A 17,619-nucleotide genomic window follows, 5' to 3' on the forward strand; every position below is an offset into this window, starting at 1 on the left:
ATAATAAAAATATCAGCCCTGTATTATATACTTGCCCACTGCTGAGCACGGGCCTCCTCTACTACTGAGAGGGATTAGGCCTTAGTCCACCACGCTGGCCTAGTGCGGATTGGTAGACTTCACACACCCTTGAAATTCCTATAGAGAACTCCTCAGGCATGCAGGTTTCCTCACAATGTTTTCCTTCACCGTTAAAGCAAGCGATAATTCACAAAGAAAACGCACATGATTTTTCCGAAAAGTCAGAGGTGTGTGCCCTTGGGATTTGAACCTGCGGACATTCGTCTTGGCAGTCCGTTCCTCACCCAACTAGGCTGTCGCCGCTTCTGATCACTTATAAAAGGACATAATTATCAACAAACAAACTTTCGCTTTTATTATATATATAACTATATATATAATTATTGGGAACCCAGTTACTCAAATATAACTCCCAATTTTAATTAATAACATTAGAACTTGTTAAATAAAGAAATTCTGCCGACAAACGATAGAGAAAATTCACTGAATTGTTTTGCCTACCTATTTATATAAAAACGTAGTAAGAAAACATGTTCTTACAACAATCATTTATACATTACCCACAATATCTGTCACGAAAGAGACCTGAATGTCGTAATGTCAGTGACACTTATTTATTCAAACCCTCAAGTTCAATGCACATCACAATATTATGTACTATAATTTACAAAATTACACATCACAAAAAAATCTCAACATTTTTTATCTACGCTGGATGTCAAAGCTTGTTATAAGAGACCTTATTACATTTGACGGATTGCGTGCGGAGTGGAGATAAAACCTTTGATTTTGTTCTATAAAAAAGAGACAAAAAAACTCCATAAAAAAATATACACTGACTTATTAAATAGAAATGTAAAATAAACAAACATCATCATTATAACAATAATATTGTAAAGTTCTTAGTGCCCGCAATTGCAGTTTATAAAACCGAAATCCTAGTCGCTGTAGGCCTTATGCGACAAAACACGAATAAATAAAAAAAAAAACTAGTTATACAATCGTATTGAAATTAAACTAATTTTCGGATTCTATCGCGGTTAGTATTAGTTTTCTCCCGACGTTTTAAAGACTTTGCAGCCTTCATGGTCACGGGGGGGACTGAGGTGTTCTTCATCCGTAAAGTCAAAATTACAATATCTACCTACATTTTACAATTATACAACTTTATTATAACAAGTTATACAATCGTATTTCTGCATTGTTTAGTGTGACAGGGCCCTTGAGGTATTGTCTCGCTGATGCGTTCCGATTCGCCCCATGTGCATTAGAGCTAACACTGAGCTTTCTAATATCTGTGTCGACTAGCTCCGTCGTTCAATAGGTCGACTTTAAATTCATCGCCTGCATTGGGACCAGGTTACCAGGTAGCTGGGTTAGACAAATGACGCGATGATTTCGATGTGAACTGATCATAGAATTATGCTTACAGCGCGGATGTAACTGGGATTTGATAAGATCCTACACAGATATGCTGAGAACGTAACGATAGCTTAGAAAATTAATAAGATCGTCGGTTGAAAGGCTAATTGACTAAAGCGACATTTTTATTTTGAAAATTTTTTACTATTTTAAAAACATAGAAAATGTTTTAAATATGTATGAAACTTGTGACGCAAAAAATTGTCGCCTTAGTTAATTAGCTTTTCAGCCCTCCATATAATTTTGTTTGATTGTAGCCTAGACAGGCTAGCGTTTGCATAATGTCGCGCTCACGGCACGGTGTCTTAAAATCGTGCTGATGATGCTGGCGTAGATTTTAGGTTACATCGTAATCCTGGTTTAACTGCAGGAGTTGCAAGGCAGATATGAGGGCTGTGTGGTATCTTATATGAATTAAAAAACTTTTAAATTATATAATTGACTGTAGTTTATATTTGAAAAGTACTTAAGAAGTTTTAAATACTGTCAAAATACACACACATTTTTATGTATAAGTGAATGTTAGACATTGAAATAAAACTATTTTCCGGATTTTATCGCGGTTTATGTTCCCCCGTGACCATGATGGCTGCAAAGTTTTCGAAACCTTGGGAGAAAATAACAATATAAAAAACCGTTATAAAATCCGAAAAATAATTTTTCAACACTGCTAATTATTCAAAACTCGGGATTCGTAAGAAATGCGTGTTTCAACTCGTTACAGTATTAGCTTTTTAAGGCAAAAAACAATTTCGTTTTTAGCCTTTAGAAGTCCGGTGACGAATATAGACCAACAAAAGTTTAAGGATAAACATATCTTACTAAAATGTCCAGTCTACACCAGCTTTGTCTTTGACATCGGTAGGAAATGTTGAATTTGCACAGTCATTGTCGTGTCATTGGAAAGGTGGCAAATGCAAAATCTAGTGCCTATTTACAATAAATATAGGCGTTTGCACTTATTATAGAACTGGCATTTGCCCGCGGCTCCGCCTATGTAATAAAGTTTTTCCTTGCTAAAGTTTTTCGCTATAAAAGCCACCCTACATATTTTCCATACCAAATTTCATCGAAATCAATTGGATAGTTTTTAAGTTTAATGCGTAAGACAGGCAGTTAGATGCAGCGGGGGACTTCTTGATATTATAAAAGACATTAGGCATAGACCGGACTTCAGGGCAAACATTTTGCTCCAAAAGTTATTACCAATTGGTAATAAGTCGCTGTCTTATTTGAAATGTCCGTACGACAATTGTTGATGCAAAAATAATATATATGAAGAAAATATGATAATATTCGCATTAGAAATATGCAAAACATGATACGGAAAAAACATGAAGTATTTTACATTGAAGTTTAGCTATTTTACGGTAGATTGAGTAACCATCACATAAGCGCAAAAATTACGTACAATATTACCAATGTCCGCTCTATATAATCTTAGATCTTTGGAAATTTGAAATTTGAAAATTCCGTCATACATATTATATTTCTTTCGTAACGTTAGCCATTTACTTAGCGCGCGCAACGAAAGCTCTCAAGAGGAATAAATTTTCTTCGTTTATGCAAAATTTTTATTGATAAATGAATTTTGCAACACTAAAACAACTTTTCTATATGAACCTGAGATAAGCGCGTTCAAACAAACAAACTCTTCAGTTTTATATATTAGTATAGATATATATTTTAATTTGTAGACTATATATTTAAAAACAGGAAAATAGTAAAAATTTCACATGAATACCTAAACGAAATCTGCAACTAATTTTACAATTTAAAAATTAATCTGTATATATAAAAATGAATCCCTATTTCCCTTGGTCACGCCATCACGCGTGAACGGCTGGACCGATTTTACTATTTTTTTTGTTGTGTTTGTTATTGTCAGGAGATAGTTCTTGTGAAAGAAAAAATTCAAAAAATTGCGCGGTAAATTAGAAAATTTAACGAAAATATTAATTTTATATAACTGTCAATTGTTTGAAATAACTGACAGCGATTGACAGAATGCGCGCTGCAAATTCATAGTTAAGACGGGACACGGTCTATTGGGTCAACTAGTCAGATAATAAAAATCTATTTCTGTATATGAATTGCTTTAGAATTAAATTAAATTACTTTAACTTATAGACACATGACAGTTTCGGTCTAATAACTAGTCCCCATCAACTCGTTTAAATTATGCTCCATAATTGAAAACCTTTCGATCTTTTGTATAAATGTGTAGTAAAAATAGAAAATCGATGTTTCTAACATTAGACATTCAGTTTATGGTTGGCGTCTAATATATTATAATGGCGTTGTAGGGCGTCGTCTGCTATGAGCCTATTACTTACCTTTATATTATGTGACTTTTTAATTGTATTAATAGATTATAGTAGGAAATTATTGTATCATATGAGTATTGTTAATATTGTAATTATATACATAATTATAAAACAACGTCCCTTACTGCATTTGTCTGTTTGAATACGATAAAGTTAAAAACTATCAGACAGGATTCCATGGAATTCAGTTTGGTGCGTTGGTGTAAAATCGGGCGGTTTTTCAGCATGTTAAAACAGTGACAGCGATTTTTTTCTAAATTCAGTAGAAGTTATGATAATATCATTAACTTGGCTATATTTTATTAAGTATACTACTGAATATTTTAAAGTCTTTAAAATAACAGTTAATATTTCATAAGGTGTTGAAAGGGTGCCATACTTCACTTGAGCCAAAAATGATAATTACTGAGTTGACATGTTTTCGTGGATAAATTTTGGCAAAAGCTTACAATATTTTACCACAGCAAGATTAAGAGATCTTAATCCATTTTTTAACGAAAAATAATTGTATACGTAAAGTTCCGATTTCATTTATAGACGTGTTTCGACAAATTTTAATAAACATGCCTGAAGATATAATATTGGTTTGATATTAAACAACTAAAAAAATAATAATCAGGTAAATTCTTGTATAGGTTTAGTCCGGATTCTCCAGGGAACGGCGAAATACACATATTCTGTTTGTTCGCACAGTTAACACGATTTGCTTGGAATTACTCACGTGACCTGATGGAATATAGAGAGCAAAAGGGGTCGCAGGAATTGTCAAAAAACAAAATTATAACACATTAGCAAATTATTTGATTGATACGATGTTACGCCTTCTACAATCTTACTCTAACGTACCTTACGTAGATATTTTGAGACCCTGGGAAGGTTATAGGCTTCTAATGAATTCTATTGATAACTGTCTTAGGAATCTATAAATAAAAGCAACCCGATTTGGGGCTTATAGTACGCTATGAAAATTCGATATTATCGATATTCTTCAAACATCTAAATATAAAACTAACTAACTAAGCCGTACCATTAATAATTGTAGCACTTGAGCGCAATATAATGGGTGTATGAAAAAATAACTTTCTAGTAAAATATATTTTTATCACGGTTTTTACCTTGAATGGAAAGGTCAGTCTTGATAAAAAATTACCTTAGTTTCAATTTCCTATTTCATTTTTATTTTTTATTGCTTCGAATGACGGGAAGAGCTTGCCGTTCTCCTAATGTAAACCGCCTGATAAACAGTAGAAACACCATCCAACTCCTTTAATTACAAATTATTGTATGGTATTCCACTGCACTCGCCATTCTAAGATGTAAGATGTTAAGTCTTATTATGCCCAGTAGTTACATTAGCTACAATGTCCTTCAAACCGGAACACAACTGTGAATGCATACTGCTGCTTGGCGGCCGAAATAGACATGGCGGTCGTACATACATATCTAGGCGGACTCTCACATTCCATTTTCATGGCAACGATTAATAGTATTTTACGGTTAACAGCCGCTTGGGTTTAACTTTGGCATCGCTAAAGCCGGCGGTAGCCACTTACTATCAGCCCAACCGCAAGGCAAAAATTTTTTTTTTATTGTTTTTGACTGGAAAATTGTTTTGGTGATTCAGTATTTCATAATCTAAAAAATTACTACGGGTTTTTTAAACTAATATAAAGTCATTGGAAATTACATCTTATATATATATAAAAATGAATCCCTGTTTTCCTTGGTCACGCCATCACGCGTGAACGGCTGGACCGACTTCAGATTTTTTTTTGTTGTGTTTGTTATTGTCAGGAGAAGGTTCATATGAAAGAAAAAAATCAAAAAATTGAGCAGAAAATTAAAAAAATTAAGAAAACTTAACGAAAATATTAATTTTATATAACTGTCAATTGTTTGAAATAACTGTCAGCGATTGACAGAATGCGTGCCGCAAATTCATAGTGAAGACGGGACAACGTCTGTCGGGTCAACTAGTAATAATATAAAATCCACTTCGCACATTTTTATGTCGCATTGCAGCAAATTAAATCAAATATAAATATTCGTAGTTAAATTCAAAGATATTTTATATATATTATGTTGTTACAATATGCATGACATATCATTCTTTAAATAGCATTGTATATCACGTTTATAAAAAACGTATTTCTAATATTTTTACATGTATAAAAATATTAGAAATACGTATTTGAGTAGAATAACATAAGGAAATTGAACATAATATCCTGTTGCATTTTATAATACTTATTATTAACGCATTTTATTTCATTTTGACCTTTTTTTATTAAGCTCCCGACTATAGTACATTTTCATGTTTTTTCACTTAAATGATTAGCTTTAAAAAGCTAAGTACTATTTTTACAGCCTTTATTTCTCCATTAATATATTACGCATATACGTTATTAAGTTCAAGCACCTACAGTCTTACTTATAAAAATTACGCAAAGCTATGCTTTGTTTTAACAAATTTTGACTTACAGCTCATTCGGGTTAATTTGTGTTAAAACACAAATTGACCCGAATAGCTGTAAGTCAAAACCCACCATCTTGCCTCTTAATAAGGTTTAAACAAGGAAACTGGTGATGTGGTTGGTTTTGACGGCTATTTAAGCAATCCTTAACCACCTCTTAACGCTAAAACAAGTTTATGAGTAAGACTGCTAGACGCTAAACGTGTAAGGTCAAGTTCCGTGAACAAATCCGTCAGTGTCAGCGATAAAAGGGTGCTTATTTACAGTGACGAGTCTCATTGAACTAGCACAATCGCCATGACAACGCGCAATTAGTTCTTTTGAAACCGTATTCACAAATAATACTATGTAGACGCCTTAGAAGTGGACGCACCGTGTCCTCGAAAGCATAGTGTCAGCAATTTCATAGTTTCCTTTGACTTTGTTCAGATCTGACAGCTAACTGAGGATAAGCTGTATATTAATATTAGCCAACCACAGCGTGTTTCTCAGTGCTTTCATGCCGAAAGCACTGAGAACCGAACTTATTATCCAAGTATTACGCCGTGCCGTACTAAGTAACGTTTGAGAATATGGGTTTTATTTCCTTATCTACTAGCACTGGCATCGAAATATTTTTTGACGACCTAGAAACCTAGATATAAAGTTAAATCTTACTTAGCGTGTAGCCTGACTTCGCCTAAACTTATGTTGAATTATAATATTATATGTTAATATTACTGATGGGCTAAAGAAAAGTCTAATAGCAGCAAGCGTAGCGATGAAAGTCCATGTTGGAGGTCAATATATAAGTTCAAATTTGACAAACTTATCTTTGGCGTTCGATCCCTAAACAAGGTTGATGCGCCAAGCGAAAATAATAAATTTGTAATAGTAAATTAGTTTCTTATGTTTTTCAAGAATATATACGATTTTCTGATTTTACCTTTACGTGTGCTGTGTGACATTGTTTCTTGCGAAATTTTATGATTCTATGTTACCGGGAATTACTCGTAAGTTTTGATTTCCTTGTGAAATTAAAAAATGCGCGAAAATATATAATATACACGGTCATTTCTTTGGATCGCGTTTAGTTACAGCTTACAAATTAGATTTATTCCCACCTGGAAGAGATCGTGAAGTATTTATTATTAATATCTTTACGCTTTCCTGAAATAAGGGGTCTTTATAGACAGACAGACTGACAACAAAGAGGTCCTATGAGTGTTCTTTTTGAGGTGCAGAACCCCAAAATGTCTAGAAACAGACTAGAATAGAAATGTTCCCAACTTGCCTAAGGGCTCTGGTCATAAAGTAGTGACATTATCTAGTAAGACACAGACTGATTCCAACAAGTCGCTATGGACATCTTAAGGGATGGTCTAGGTATATTCGGAGATAGACGTATTGTGGCTGATGATGATAACAACCGATCTGTCAGAGTAAAATAGACAATAGACATATATAAATACGAGTTACGTAGGCTACTTAAATTAAATAAAAGTACCCAGTTGGGGATGAAAAGGTCTGCCGAGATGAATGTCCGCAGGTTGCTTACTAATGACTTCTTATAGTTATTTGTCAAGGAAAACGTTGGGAAGAAACCTACATATCTGAGAATTCTATACATTATTTTGCGTATACCTTTCAATTCAGGTTCACTTCAATCACAATGCTTCCCCTAAATATAATTTATTAACGCCTATCGACCTTCCTCCGTAGTTTAGTGCCGTTCCAGCTCATGGTACGAATGCCGCACTGCGCAAGTCGTTAATATTAACAGAAATGCACAGTTTGCAACAAACCTTTGTAAAAATCATTAAAATTCATTGACTGAGCTTGATGTAATTATAAATATAAATCGGTTTGTTCCGTAATATAAGGTCAGAGGGGCCTATTATTTATTGCTTTGTATGACAAGACGAGCTTGCGGTTCGCCTGATGGTAAGCGATACGACCTTGTACGGTAGACACACCATCTAACTCTTTAAATTACAAAGTATTGTTTGGTATTTCACTGCGCTCTTTATCCTGAGATATGAGATGTTAACTCTTTTTATGTCCAGTAGTTACACTGGCTACAATGTCCTTCAAACCGGAATACAACAGTGACTACACACTGCTGCTTGGCGTCAGAAATATAAATTGTAGTGGTACCTATTCAAGCGAACTCTCATATATGAGAGACCTACCACCAGAAAACGTATTTCGCCTATAGAGGCGAATCCGTCCTTTTGTAATTACTGGCGTTCTATTCGAAGGGCACTTATGATAGTTAAATAAATAAGAGAGTCAAAAAATCACCTATTTACCTATACAGCCAACAAAGCTGTCTTCCGATTAGAACGCCCGTAATTGCAAAAAGATGGATGAGGCCGCGTAGAGGGAATAGGGCCCCCTTAGTTAATTATTATGTTATTTAATTACTGTTTGTAAACAAGGTTAAAGTGATTAATGAACATGTTTTAATTTACTGGCTATTATGAATAAAAATTAAGCCTTAAGTTGTAACATGTAAGTTTATTTTTTCATGCGACAATTACCTCATTCGACATTTATTCAATTAACGGCATCAGACTTTGGTAAGTCAAGTTAAAAATTAATAACGCTACCATATCAGTGATTTGAACACAGTCTCTTTTGATCCAGAGCCCTAATTATAGCTACTGAGCTCAGGAAGCGACATGTTTGCCGGCTTATGGTATAAAAAGGCTATAAAATTGTACTCTTGATTCGTAACCGTCTAGATGGAGGCTTAGAACTCTATAATTCTAGCGAATTTTGTTCGTACAAAGGATGCTTTTATTCCGCGATACATTCTTTCACAAAACATTTTCTTTCTCACTCACCAACTTGGTTTTAATTTCCTAAGTTCCGACAAGTATTTTTTTCATTCGTATATTAGCAATTTAACTGCGAATTAAGTCAAAAGTAATTACTGCAGTTTCATTACAATTTCGTGTCAGTCGGCTGCCAAGTCGTTACAAAGGTAATTATAACATTATAACTGTATAGTTAGTTATAGATATCAGGACCAAATTAGTACTCCTAAAGTTTTTACTAATTCGTAATAAATAGTTCGAATACACGAATTATTATTAAGTATCAAAAGTCATGGAAGAGCTATAGGGCTCCGTACATAGGTTCGATGGCTAGTTTCCACCAGCGAACCTAATGTACAGAAGAATAAAATAAGAATTTACAGCTTTAGAAATTGCGAAGGCTTTAATAAAATTGGTATATTCGAACTAGCCAAGTCAGACCTTAGGCTGATATGATATATTGAATAACATCCTTAATTATAGGAAGAAATTATATTTTAAGTCATAAAATATTTTATATTGTTATAAATAAATTCCAGGACCGATCATTGAACTGGCACCCATTTGGATCTCACTTCTTTTGTCGTTAAAGTCAACAACCAAAGCATATATTTTAATACTGAACGTGGCTCTCATTTCAAATTTATGTTTTGATGGGATATTACTGAAGTCAAGCAATTATTAACCTAACATAAAACGTAATACGGTCCAACAAACAGGAATAAACGTTCACTAATACACAGATTTGCTTGCGCCTGATATGTATGGCATTTTTGTTTATCAACTGCGCTCGCGAACTCATGGTGTTAAATTTAAACGTAATCCCACTCCCAATTGTCGTTAACAATGATGATGGATTAGTGCCCTGACTCACAGACAGGACAATTGCCGTCCAATTGCAGTCCAGTCCGTCTCATTAATACTTAGAGGAACGTGAGGTAATTCCCGCCCACCTACACTGTCTAGATTTATACAAAGAATTCCTCGGCACCAAATTGATATACCGGTCAAGTGCGAGTTAGTCCGGCGAGGTTCGTGGCACGATTTCACCTATTTATTTAATTTGTCTATTTAACGGTGAAGGAAAACATCGTGAGGAAACCTGCACATCTGAGAAGTTCTCTAAAGGAATTTCGAAGGTGTGTGAAGTCTACCAATCCGCACTAGACCAGCGTGGTAGACTAAGGCCTAATCCCTCTCAGTAGTAGAGGAGGTCCGTGTAAGCAGTGGGCAAGTATACAATATAATACAGGGCTGATATTATTATTATTATTATTATTATTTAATTTGTGAACGAGTTAAACAGCTACTTTATTTTAAATTGACTACTTCTAGAGATGGAGCTAGTATCCTTTCTCTCTTAGCTATAGAAAATGTATTATTTGCCTAATGTTTAATTTTTATTAGGTACCGACTTCGAAATTGGTAACCAGTTTATAGGTAATGTTAAATATTTTTTTGGTTTTTAGTGGTTTTTTAAGGAGATATAATTTTTTGTTAAAAAGTATTTATTCTAGAGTCATTTGAATTTCAGGGAATATTATGCAGTTAAAAATATTCCGTAAATTTTATGGATATCAAAAATAATGCCAGAAATTTAATACGCACTATTTTACTACCACGTAGCATATATTTTTTTTCCATTTCACTTTGGCTGTAGGCTTAAAATAGGTAGGAAAGCCTAATATCATCTTAGTCGAGTCGGGAAACGACTCTAAGACTTTAGCCCGGAAGTCGATTGCGTACACAATATATAACTACGTAATTCTCGTTAAAACATTAACGCTATAAATTATTTCTATTCTACAACTCTTTTAACAATAGATTTGTGTCAATAGGTTGAGCTTGATTGAATGCAGATCTCATTATGAAATACCTATTGAATTTATTTGAATTTAGGTTGACAAGCGCTGATGCATCAAAATTTTGTTCATGTACAAGTTTTTTTATTGGTTGTTTACGTATAACGTTATTTATATGTAATTTTTCTTATATTGGAACGGCAACATCCTATGGTATGACGAGTCCAGATAGCATGATAAATAGATTAGTCCTCGCCAGTCGACACAATTATGCCGGTCTGTTTAAATACGGTGTATAAGGGAACTTTATTCTATAAACTTCTCTATTCATCGATCTAAATTGGTGTGGAGTGCCTAGAAAAATCGGTTTAAAAAAAACCTAAATAATACATGTGCTGATCTCTGCTCTACTTAGTATCAGTTAGGAGTCTGGAATTTGTGCCTGATATGGTGAGAGGCTATATATGACATCATGGAATGGAATTGGCACGGCGAAAAGTGCGTGTAGCAGTTGCGCCACTGTCTATCCCTTCAAGAATAACAGGCGTGTGTGTCGACTATAAATAAATAATAATTTAATTATACAAACATTAAAATTCCACAATATTTACACATTAGTAGTAATGTAGAGTCTGTATATAATATATTCAACTACAACATTCAATTATAATTCTAATGAAATAAGTGCCACGTTAAAGTTAATTCATAACCTTGAAGGTTAACTGGAAAATATTTTAACCTGAAATTTCTTTAGCCTAGGAAAGTCCACACACAAGCATAATTTATAGTTAAGCTCAATAAGGGGTACCTAATATTACAAAATAATCATAATAAGAGATACGACGGCAGAAATTAATAAAATCTTAGGATAATGATTTATTATGTTTACGCGAATGTTAGACATAAAAAATAAACTATTTTTGATTTTACTGTGGTTATTAAAATTTTTATTTTCACGAGGGGATGTTGAACCACGAAGGTTAAAAAATACATACATAACATCACGCATTTTATCCCCGAAGGGGTATGCGGAGGCGCAACTAGGGCACCCACTTTTCGCCAAGTATGTTCCGTCCCATGATGTGATAGGGGGCGAGCCTATCGCCATATCGGGCACAAATTCCAGACACCGGGCTGATACTGAGCAGAAAAACCCAAATATCACTTTGAAAAATAAAATATTAAAAACCACGATAAAAGCTAAGTTTTTTTTTTGGATTGCTACTTACATGGAAGACTCATTTCTAATTAGTTATTATCGTCATTGGTTATTATAGTGTTAGTATTTTTAAGATGATACACTTGTCATGATCAATTTGTTTCGATGCTATGTGACCGTAACGTCAGGAGCAAAAACAATAAATATGTCAAATCTAAAAAATAAATTGACTCTTGAATAAAAAATGAAATTGCGATGCTTTTTGCTATTTTGTACACAAAACCTTGGTCAAAATATACTGAATATTTATTTTCAAAACATATATATTTCTTGTGTTTTTTGCGTGTATTTAGTTCTTAATTTACAATGACAAAAAACTGTACTCTAACAAAAAACGTACTATTTAGATGACAATAACATTTTATTTATTATATACATCTTATTCCACAGGGTTTACTTAAAATATAAACAATATAACAGTATTTTTTTCAATAAACATAACAATTTATAACAATTGTTTTGCTATTTTTACAGGCATTAATATTTCACATCATTAAAAACAGACACGAGTCGCGCTTTAAAGATATGAAATAAAAATAATTTGAACAAACAATTAAACCAACTTCAAAAACCACTCTAAACAAAAAAATAATTTCACATAACAGGATACCAATTTTGGAGTCGGTGCCTAATTAAAATTGCTAATAAAACAGAATATGCCCGTATTTATATGTGAAAATATATATTTTTGTGTTAAGATAAAACATGTCGTAACACAAATAAAACCCCGCTCAATTAAAAAAAAAATAAAAATCAGCCACTGGAATTCCTAAAAATATAAAGCTTACCTAGTTTCATTTATTTGAAGATCGACTTGTTATTGTTCACATAACATTAAATAATACGTTAATTAATGCTTTTTAAAATGTTTTAATATATAGTATAAATTAACACTGTCATATTATAACAATTCAATCACACGGAACCAAACTTTTACAAACATAAATCATTGTAAGTATAAAACATACTAGAACGTTATAAGATGTTACGTAAAGTCTAGCTTGGTTTAACAAAGTAAATAATTGAAGACAAATCCGAAATGCTAGTTCAACGTAAATTGATTTCGAATTCAAAGGCGAGTAAGAAATTCACCGAAATAAAACCCATTTGCGGGCAATCGATCAATCTGAAACGTCTGGACGTCCTCGACGAAAAAGCCTCAGGCATTTTTCACGTCTAAATTCGATTCGAAGGTCTTCAGTGATATTTGTCAAGTGGCAGACAGATTATAGCAATGCTCCATTGAAATAAACCTAATCTTTGCGTTTTTGTTGAAGATCCATACATTCTACGATTACATATAATATTTATGGGATGTCAAAATTATCGTGCATTACAAAAGAAAGTCCCTGAAAGCTACTGAATGGATTTTGGTATGGAGATAGTTTAAGACCCTGAGAAGGTTAAAGTTCATATAAAGAAGGTGTGCAGAAAAACTTTAATAACATTCAAAATTAAAAATGTAATGAATTGTTGTCAAACATCGATATCTGGGGGATTTCTAGTAATAAAAAAATCTATCAAACATCATTCGAATTTTACCTCAAAATACTAAGTACTTTTATAAACAATAGAAAGTCCAACACAACTTATATTTAAGACGAAATTTAATGAATCACGAAACTCGAATTAACATAAATAAATATTCGTGCATCTGATCAATTAAATTATGAATAAACAAAACACAACATTGTAGGTAATTGATCTGGTAGATAGTTTAGATAAAGTTCGTGGCATTTCATGGTCATCATTATCAATGCAGCATTTCTTCTGAATTTCAAATTTACATTAAATAATTTAGATATCACTACAGCATGATCATCAGCTACAGGAAGTCCATTAGTAGACAGACTATAGGCCAGTGGCTAAGGGTGCTTGTAACTCGATTCCTGTCGGCTTCTCTTTCGTAATTTATGTAAAATCTAATTATCATTGTCTAATGATTTATGTCGTCTGTGATTTGTAGATGCATATTAGAATCTAAGGATATGTTGTGTAGGGTTCCCTTTCGAAAAATTTCGCTTTTCACCACTGCTATAGGACTTCCCAGTAGCTTTCCAAAACGATCTTTTAGAAGCGGTTTGCGTCCAAAACATTCTTGCGGCCCTTATAGACCTAATTCCCTATGCCATACGTTATTTGCCGTACGCTAGGAATTGGCATACAGAATACCATTCCACGCTATTTTCATAAAGATAACTTGGCCTTGATACGGAGTTTACAGTGTCGTAGCGAATAAGGCCCCAGTTTGTCTGTCTGCCTTGGACGTGTAAGCCTAAATCATAAAGGCAAATAAATATAATTATTTGTACCCATACTGCTTTTCCAATTGAACGTGGGGTTGATGCAAGACACTTCTTTTCAAAGATAATATGATAAGTAAGTATTCATTTTTAAAAAAGTATACCATAGTTTCGATAATTATATTTTTGATGTTATTAAAAAAATCGCAAACTGATATCGGTTTCTTGGTGTTGAGGAAATTTAAACGACCGAAGGAGCGAGTAAGTTTAACTAAGTAAGAAGCCTATTTTGACTCCAGGTATTATAGAAATATCCATTGTGTACTAAAATTCAGAGATTGATAAAGATGTCGGCACTAGATTACACATTGTTCGGTGCATTCAACCAGATTAATTCATCAACCTGAAGTCTGTCTGCCTGAGTCAATCATGGAAGGCAAGTTACCAACAAAATCAATAAATAAATCGTGAAAAATGTCAGGGGTAACATAACGTAATTCGTAAAGTGGATACCATGTTCCCCGAGGACATAATCGATCACGTGACTTGGAGGTAAAATTAGCGATAAAATTTACTGTCAGCGGCCAGACATGCAACGTCGTCGCGTGATTTAAAGATTCTTGCTGCTGTCGGGTATTTATTATGTAAATATGTTGATAGCTTCAAAACCGTACATATTTACTCAAAGATTTTAATTCGAACCGTCCGTAAAATTATATAAACAAGAATCGAATTAGAAGGTACAGAATTATATCTTCTCGAGTTTTTGCCTTTACACGTTATTATGTAACTTGTTTAGAAAAATCCTTTATGTGCCACTGATATTATTATAATAAGTTGTAAAATTATTACTGAATGATTATATTTATAATATTGAAGTCTATTCAATACTGAAATCAGTGAATGGATGGAGCTTTGCATCTACTAAAGAAAAAATACTATCACGGTTGTATTTAATAAATTAATTCATATCTATTAAATTGCTTTAAGTAGAAAATTTTAATCGGAGATTTTGAGTCGATGATATTTTTACTAAGAGTATATTATTTAGAATATAAAATCCAATTTGTAACAGTTTCGACTGTTTTTTCTATTATTTCTTATCGCAAACAATGAAGGAAATTCAAACATAATGTTTCTTATTTAAACAAAAAATACAAAAAGTTAGTAGTAAATAAATTTATATTTTATATATTGAATTTTGTTTCAAATCACTGAACCCGTTGTGATGTAAAAAATCGAATGTCCAAATTGGATCCGCACCTACCTGGAATATTGCCATTGCATCACTGCGCCAAAGTTTTCAATACGAATCAATGCATTGCAGATATTTTATAGACTCTTACTTTTGAAACATTACGTGCAATATATATTTTTGTTACGTTCAATACTGAACAAATAATTTCGTTATTTTCTGTTATATACATTAATATACTCGATTATTTGGGCCAGGCAGACGTCATGACAAAGATCGTCTTCTACATAGACTGCATTTTTTGTAAATTACCTTTCATCTTTTTAGATCTTGACAGCACCAGCTTTGGATCCAAAATCATACTATGTTTTAACCTGAAACTTACTTTGGTCACAAATCTTAATGCAAAACCTTTAACGGTGTCAGGACACCGCTTAATCCCCGGATAACGTTTTTTTTATATAAATATTATTTATATATAAAAACGCTATATATTATTAAGATTTTCATATAAATATTATCCAAATTCCCGAATCTTTCGGTTGATTTTCTAAAATTATTCTGTCATAGATACTCTTGACAATTACGAACACAACAAAAAAATATTTTACCAAATCGGTCTAGCTGATCTCAAATGATGCTCTCACATACATACGACAATTTGTTTTTATTTATATAGATTTCTAATTTGATTGTCATAGAAAATTGTATGTAGAGTGCGGCTTATTTTTGCCGCACTCTACATACAATTAACTGTGACTTAACTTGATATTAAATTATTACTTTTATAATAATGATAATTCAAGGAAAAGAACATTCAACATACTGATATTTTCCATCTTATAAGGGATGAATTTTGATTTATGCCTGGAAATGAATTGAAAATTCCAAGGTCAGTTGATTTTTTATAAAAATAAACCGCTTTTTCCAAAATTATTGCAAGTATTCTTTATGTTTTTATTGCTTAATTTTGCATTATTAATATTTATTTTATATTTTACATATATTTGAAATTTACTGAAATTATATATTTTATCTTGGTAATAAAAGATGTATGAAACAATTTGCAACTACTGTTTATCGGAAATAGCAGCTTTATTCTTCAGAGGCCAGATGTTAAAGAAATTACAATTTGACCTTTTTTTATTATCAAAATTGGAGTATTGTAAGTGGACCATTATCGACTACCATTTTCCGTAACACGACACTCATTTGCATCCGAGGAAACGCAATTAAAAGTAGACCTTATTTACATAACACAAGTCCTAAATTCTGAACATTTTTAATGTACTTCTTGTATTATTTTTATTTATACCCACATATATAATTTCAGGAATGACAAATACAAGATTCATCTTATAAAAAATAATTAATACCTATAAAACAATTATATGAGATGACACAAATCCGATATATTAAAATTAAATCCAAACGTGTTCACTACCACTCACCACATATAATACAAATGAAACTCACCGGCTTCAAACACGGTAGACGCGAAATATGCCCGAGGGAGCGTCGTGCGACCGTTCCGACGGCAATGCCGGCACTGCGGTGTATCGACCGTTTGCCATTATAACGACGGCACGCAATGTACTCCCGGCATGTCCCACTTGTATTTACAATAATCAATAATTGAATTTAATATTGTTATTATTATCGAAAAGGTGCGATAATCGTTTGAAACACTATTTTGAGTAGGACTTGTTTCCAGTTTTATAAGAGGTTTGATAGTAAACATATTTTTTTTAACCTTTTTTTGTGTGCTTTTTGAGTAGGCTTCAAATATCCACCTCTAATAAATATATTTTAGAAGGCGTCCAACGAATTAATATTGAGCATATTTTTTTTGCATAGTCCAAATATGTCATCTATACTTATAATAAATCTGTAGAGCGGTCAATTCTGTACATGAAATATATTTCCAAAATAACTATCTGGGGGTGATTAGGGATCGATACTGATGCCAAAAATGCAATTAGTAAAATTTTTGTCTGTGTCTGTCTGTCTGTCTGTATAACCGTTATAGAAACAAAAACTACTCGACGGATTTTAACGAAACTTGGTACAATTATTTTTCATAATCCTGAGCTGGTTATAGTATACTTTTCATCA

The 17,619-nt window shown here is 32.8% G+C and overlaps 1 protein-coding gene across 1 annotated transcript in view; it reads right to left on the reverse strand.

The window, feature by feature from the left end:
- The window catches only part of LOC115453592 (elongation of very long chain fatty acids protein 7), a 30,470-nt gene extending 13,419 nt beyond the window's left edge, over window positions 1-17,051 (reverse strand). The window contains exon 1 of the mRNA XM_037443472.1: window positions 16,981-17,051. The gene's annotated coding sequence lies outside the window, so the exon portion shown is untranslated. The remainder of the gene's footprint in view (window positions 1-16,980) is intronic.
- Between the last annotated feature and the right edge of the window lie 568 nt (window positions 17,052-17,619).

Source organism: Manduca sexta, chromosome 26, assembly GCF_014839805.1.
Source record: "Manduca sexta isolate Smith_Timp_Sample1 chromosome 26, JHU_Msex_v1.0, whole genome shotgun sequence".
Classification (NCBI taxonomy): Eukaryota; Metazoa; Arthropoda; class Insecta; order Lepidoptera; family Sphingidae; genus Manduca; species Manduca sexta.